Source organism: Patella vulgata, chromosome 8, assembly GCF_932274485.2.
Source record: "Patella vulgata chromosome 8, xgPatVulg1.2, whole genome shotgun sequence".
In the NCBI taxonomy this organism is placed as follows: domain Eukaryota; kingdom Metazoa; phylum Mollusca; class Gastropoda; family Patellidae; genus Patella; species Patella vulgata.
In genome coordinates, this window is record NC_065886.2 from 142,537 (window position 1) to 149,746 (window position 7,210).

Consider the following 7,210-nt stretch of genomic DNA (forward strand, 5'->3'; position numbering starts at 1 on the left):
GCTGATATAGTAATACTTTCAACTCTCAATATGGCTACATGCCGATTTTAAAAATATTTTTGAGTAGAATAAAATATCGTACTAAAAACAGTAGGCTATGATAGTACGATATGAATTTTACCCCCCCCCCCCTCTTAACTGTAAGGATGCATTATTTTTGTAAACGGAATAAAAATATTGAACGTGATGTGATAGTCAGGCCTGTAACAACATTTTGACTGAGAAAGATCTAGTGATCTACAATAAACAGATTCACATATGACATATTGAAACCTTCTGAATAAGCTGATAACATCATATTTCATGACTTAAAAATTGGCCTTGGATTTTCAATTTTTGGCCTTGGATCAAGGTTGCACTTTGGCCTATCGTAGGCCAAAGTTGGCCTTCGATCGAAAAAATGAATTTCGAGCCCTGTCCACAACCACCGACAAAAAATCTATGTTATAGACTTTCGCCTCAAAATTGCTTATCTCTAAGACCGGTAAGTAGATGTCATGTATAAAATCTAAAACTTCACGCAGTGTTAACTTTTATAGATGGAATATCGGTGATTTCACTATTTCTTTATGGTAACTTGTGATTTGATGACAACCAAATAATTATCACATCAACAACTGGTTTACTCAGAGACTCTTAATATTTACATTCAGGAGAAACTGTTTACAAAATACAAAACAAAATATTTGACACAACTAATAGTTATATAAAACCTTAATACATTTTTACATATTTTAACATTTTATTTTCAGGAAAATTGATCAGTATTGTTTAGATGAGGCGGTTTAGATCGCATTACAAACAAGAGATGACATTTATTAGGGTGCTATATGACGACGAACAGAAAAGGTTTCGCCATGATGTATACCGTCAGTTTTAGAGGCAAGGTCGACTTGGAAGAAATAATCAGACAAGTAATATCAAACTATATAGTCTGCAAAAGACCTACCCAAATTATCAAACAAAACATTCTTTTATAATAGTTAAAGATACATTATGGAAGATTAGTTAAAGAGCTGGCAGTTCTTACTGTAATAGTTAAAACTAGATGATATGGAATATGCTGAGAATTTCAGCTAAATTGCTTCACTACAAGCTGAGAAAACCTTATTATGAAAATGACTGTAGCCTCAATTGTCATTGTTACTGCTGTCATGATAATAAAGTCTTTATTATCCATTGTTGCGTTTAATCAACAGATAATGAACGGCAGATCAGATTCAAATCCAATGAAAATCGGACACCATAGATGACATCAAGAGTTGATTATAATAAATGTCTAATTAATACATGTAGTTTATATAACATTTCAGACCTAAAGAAAGACCTGCAATAGACACATTTACTTCTTGCATAATGCATGTTTAAATAAACATTGATGCTATTAAACATATTTCTGTTTTATATTGTGTATTTAATTTTGGTTAGAATATATTATATTCTGTAACATTCTTAAAATTTTTTGGTCTGTCTCTTCACAATATCTCGTTGGATCAGCTGGGTCTGGGTATGACTGCCCCAGATTAAAGGTACTGCTGACAATATTCCGATCTTTTTGAGTATTTTTTTTTATATCTGAAAAATAAATAGATTAAAGGAAATGGGCATATGTCATGCAGTGTTATATGTGGAAAATTGTTCGAACTGCGAAATTACAATTGTCAGGAGAATTGTATCATGCTGCTAATGGTATACACATCATCACCCACCCCCCTTTTATTGCTGACCTTAGAAAACCAGGATTGATAATGTAGAAAAACTTTCTTGGACCCCAAGGTTCGTGAGCCAGCTCCAAAATCAGTTTGAATGTACCGAGATGAGACACAATAATTTAACGTTTTCTCATATTTTATAAACACATTTGATCCATGGTTAAAATTGACCAATTAGTTTCTTACATGACTGTCATACGGGTCATTTATTAGATATTGTTGAATGTTATTACATAAGTAAGGGGAAAACTAACCTAATGTTTGTGTCAGCTCCTTTTAGTGGTTCTCGATTTGTATGCAAATTAAAATCAACTGCTACCAACAAACATTTTGCATGGTAAACCAGTGGACTGCAAAATAATGTCAAATAAATTATTATTGTTGATGTGAAACATCTTTCTTTCAATTTAAAAGTGTACTTTTTAAAGAAGGAATGTGAAAAAAGAGGGTTTAATGTCCACTCAACACAAACTAGGTCTAACTAGGACTTAAAATACATGGTTCAATTTTATTTCAATAATTCTCTTACGCATAGGTTTTTAGTGCAATCACACAACTGGACTCAATGACAGACATTCTAATTCAATGCAAGAGTAGGGCATGGTGCTGCTGCCCAGGCAAAATTTCCCTCATAGCACACAGTATGGCATATGCCTGACTTCATCAGTAGGATGTTAAACCCCCATTTCAGTCCTGATCCATAACCATTCGGCCACCCAGCCAAACTAGAAAATCATAAAAAATCATTGTAACTACTAGGCCTAGTTTGAACTACAATTGCAGGTCTGTATTGGTTGTAATTACCTGGAACTTACTGGCATGGAATGACTCAATATATTTCCTGTGTGCCTGTAAAATAAATAAGTCTTTGTATTTGATGTTTATTTTTCCTATGTTTACATCATGTACTGGTAGGCCTATAGTTCAGTACATATGCATAGAAATAAATGGGATGGCAACTCACACAGAAAAATAAATTGAAAATAATCTTGGCCCTTTTATTTTTTTTATATCGAACAGAGCCAACAAAAACTAACTAGTAACTGAATGAAACTATAGATGTAATGTTACTAAAAAAGAAAATATACTGAGCGCCATGGAAAACGCATCACTTTTTTTCCCAAATATTTTATACTAGGTGGTTTTGTATGTATAATATTATGCAATACTATGAACTATTGTTTCACACAATGCTCCCAAACGCAAAAAATATCGGCCCGTGTGCACAAAAATATATTGCACGAGATGCACATGAAAAACCCAATATACACGTGCAGCATTGTGTGTGAGCCCTTTAAAAGCATGTTTTCAACTTAATGTGCAGTACTTTAACTGTGAAATGTCCATCTGTCGTAATTTGTTGTTGGACGTGTGAAGGAATTGAGCTAGAGATGCCGAGACTTACTGAAAATCAATGGAATGAAGCCATGGGAATGTCCAGGTCTGACATGTCTACACGTGCTATTGTCAGACACTTCAATTGTCATCAGTCCACTATTGTAAGGTTGGTGGAACTTGTTCGATTAACTGGATCAACACGTGACCATCAACGTCCTGGTCCACAACGAGTTACAACCCAGGCTCAAGACCGCTACATCCGGGTCACTCGTCTGCTTGACAGATTCCGCCCAGCGACTCGAACAGGTGGAGCAGTCGTCAGAAGACAAGGATCAAAAAGTGCCAACACCATAAGACGTCGTCTAAGAGAAGTAGGACTCTGTGCACGACGACCTTATGTTGGAGCTATCCTCAGGGATCATCACCGTCAGCGGTGTTTGATATGGGCTCAAGGACACCAGACATGGAGAAGAGTAGACTGGCAAAGTGTGCTCTTCAGTGATGAGAGTCGCTTTCATCTTTATCACACTGATGGCCGTCAACGTGTGTGGAGACGTCTTGGGGAACGTCTTGCAGACTGCTGCGTCTTCGAAACGAATCGATGGGGTGGGGGAAGTGTAATGGTGTGGGGAGGCTTCACATTTCCTCACCGGACCACCCTACACATTTGCTGGGGTCGCGTTAATGCTGTAGCCTACCGTGATGATGGCCCGTGGAGGACACACGCGCTACTGACATCTGTGTCATACTTTTGGTTTTGACCCCTCTGACTTTGTACCCTTGATTACAGATTAAACATCCATAAGTGTACAAATGTGTTGTTATTGATGTGTTCCCATTTGAATATTGTTCACAATAAGAAGCAAAATAATAAAAATATGTTTACAGGATCATTTTGTTATACGAAAAACTAAGTGATGCGTTTTCCATGGCGCTCAGTATAAATAAATTGTTAAAAATGAAATCTGTGAGTACATACGTCTCTAATAAAAATTGATGATTCAAAAAGATAATACTACTAATTTACACTATTTACAAATGATTCCTCCAATAAAATATCATACCAGTTTAAAAGTTTTTATTAGTTCAGATTGGCAACGTCTTCGTGAAGTTGGCTTTGTTGAAATCATTCCAATTTCCATCTCGCTACTTCTCAGCATAAATACACACATTCGTCTTTTTCTATGCTGTGTAACCTCGCATGTACTATTTCTTCTTTTTTGTGCAATATCTGTGACTGTTCGTTCTCTTTGACGTTTTGGAGGGTTATCCATGATGAATTGAACAAGACACCAAACTCCCAACTTTCAGTTTGACCCGATTGAATCACATTTTAGGCTGATGTTCCGGTAAACTATAGCGATTGGCTGTGTAAAAATAAACATCCAATCAGTTTTCCTTTCTCAAATTATAGCTTACCGCCAACAGGGTGAAATGAAATGAAATGTGGTTTTATGGCATATCAGCTCCAACCGGGCTACATTGCGCCAAACATATGGTGAATATTACGAGACAGGCTAAACTATATCACAGAAAAATATTATATGCATAAATAAAAACAATATCACAGTCAATAAAATTAAAAATAAAATACAACTTTTATGCATATAAATATTAAATACAAATACTTTACCATTCGATTAAGTTAACAATCAGTATAGAATAGTCACAATTATCAAGTGGCCAACGAAAACGCCTAAATATTTTGAACTGAACTTTTCAGACAAGGTAAATATACTATTCCTCTATATTTTGGCATTTAAATGTCATACGTACACGGAATGTTATATCTTAGGCTCTATGAAATTCGTGAATCGCCCTTTAACTACATGTTTTTAAAACATTTTGGAATAGAAAACAAATGAAGAAATTTTTAATTCTATAATGGTTGTAAAGTATATGAAACTCTCATGCAAACAAAAGGGCCTCGCGTGCATGTTTCATTACTAAATTGATAAATTGGTGCTGCTATATTCAACAGATTAACAGGTTAATTAACATACGTTTTTTCACTGTTTCGCGAAAGGCTTCCGCATTTTTAATCAAATGTTGAAATTCCTGGAAAAAAGGCGCGTATTTGGGATAATAGATTTGTGTTTGTGCACGTTCGTTAATTTCTGTGCAATTTCTGGATTATATGACCATCAAAACACCTATCACAGAATGGTTTGTTGGATAAATTTTGAAGTAGTTAATTATAAAATGGATGTACTGATGATAAGGCGTAATTTCAAAAGCAGCCATGGTGAGTATAGGCTAGTTGTTTAAATTCTAGTATATTGGGCTGGGTGTATTGGTATATTAACTTCCGTCATGCAAAGTATTTGACCTGGCTATGTTTAGTTTTTAAAAACAAAGGTAAAACGGTTCTGTGTATATATATTACGGATCCACTAAAAATAAATCAAAACATATTTTAAGAGTAAATTATCAGTGTTATAATCTTGTGTATTCATAAGTAATTACTAAATGCCTGCCACTAGTGACAGCCGATGCACATTAATCCCAAAATTTATATATGCTTTGTTTTTGACAGGATAATTTTGAAACAGCTGAATGCTCTACCAGCACACTGCATGGCACATGCCTATCTTTATTTAATATTATTTTGATTGTGTCATTTCAGGTCATATATTTTTAATATCATCGAAGAAAAGGACAACACTAGAAGAACAAGCCAACAGTGAGGCTGATGTCCCCCGCCGAAATTGCAAAATAAATAGATGACACATATTAATTAATCGCACATTTATTTTTTTCACTAAGTTTCATCACTCTCTATCAGATAGAATCAAGATTATCTTGTCCCAAACCATCGACAAATGAAATCGATTAGCTCTGCTTAGCTTCAGCTCGAAATGTTAATTATTGAACTCAGTCAAGACATTCACCTAATGAACATCTACATATACATCAAGTTTAAACATTCACCTAATAGACACCTATGCCAAGTTTGAACATTCTACCTCAATTAGAAGGAGAGTTATTGTGTTCCAAAGTTTCTACCAATCAAATTGCTTATCACTCTGCTTACCCTCAGCAAAAAATGTTCATTATCGAACTTAGTTAAGGTATTCATATAATAAATCTATACACCAAGTTTCATCAATCTCACTTAATTAGAACTAAAGTTATCGTGTCCCAAAGCATCAACCAATCAAATTGCTTATCTCTGCTTACCCTAAGCGGAAAATGCTCATCTTCGAACTCCATCAAGGCATTGACCTAATCAACACATACACCAAGTTTGAACATTCTAGCTCAATTAGGAAGAGAGTTATCGTGCCCCAAAGTATCAACCAATCAAATTGCTTATCTCTGCTTACCCTAAGCGGAAAATGCTCATCTTCGAACTCCATCAAGGCATTGACCTAATAAACACATACACCAAGTTTGAACATTCTAGCTCAATTAAAAGTTATCGTGTCCCAAAGCATCAACCAATCAAATTGCTTATCTCTGCTTACCCTAAGCGGAAAATGCTCATCTTCGAACTCCATCAAGGCATTGACCTAATCAACACATACACCAAGTTTGAACATTCTAGCCCAATTAGGAAGAGAGTTATCGTGTCCCAAAGCATCAACCAATCAAATTGCTTATCTCTGCTTACCCTAAGCGGAAAATGCTCATCTTCGAACTCCATCAAGGCATTGACCTAATAAACACATACACCAAGTTTGAACATTCTAGCTCAATTAGGAAGAGAGTTATTGTGTCCCAAAAAGTGTGACGGACAGACAGACGGACGGACGGACGGACAGACAGACGGACAGACAGACAGACAGACGGACGAACCCATTTTAATAGTCCCCTGCTTTCTTCGAAAGGCGGGGGACAAAAAGAAAATTTAGAAGACGGAATACAGAAATTTGAGGGATAATTAATAATATAGTAATATTGTAATTGTTTGGAGTTTTTTTTTTCAGAATGCATGTTATTAAAGACTTTGAAATAGTAATGAGATTTTAGTAAAATTTCAGTGAGAGATTCAGTCAAAATATTATTGAGATTTCACTGTACTCCTCCCTGCTCTTCTCTGCCTAACTGTCAGACAACACATTTTTATATACCTTCGAACACATGGTCATACACACAATTGTTTCTTTTATCTCGTCACGGCATGCTTACTGACCAGTGCATATTCCTTTGAAGTAAAG

The 7,210-nt window shown here is 35.4% G+C and overlaps 1 long non-coding RNA gene across 2 annotated transcripts; it reads right to left on the bottom strand.

The window, feature by feature from the left end:
* Positions 1-727: 727 nt before the first annotated feature.
* On the bottom strand, positions 728-4,410 carry LOC126830000 (uncharacterized). 2 transcript variants are annotated; one of them, XR_007683651.2, is made up of 4 exons: positions 4,115-4,410; positions 2,517-2,561; positions 1,967-2,062; positions 728-1,575 (listed from the first exon to the last, which is right to left on the bottom strand). It is a non-coding gene; the product is annotated as an uncharacterized LOC126830000 (long non-coding RNA). The 2 variants fall into 2 exon arrangements; XR_007683650.2 differs by lacking the exon at positions 2,517-2,561 and having other exon boundaries at positions 4,115-4,408.
* Positions 4,411-7,210: the final 2,800 nt, after the last annotated feature.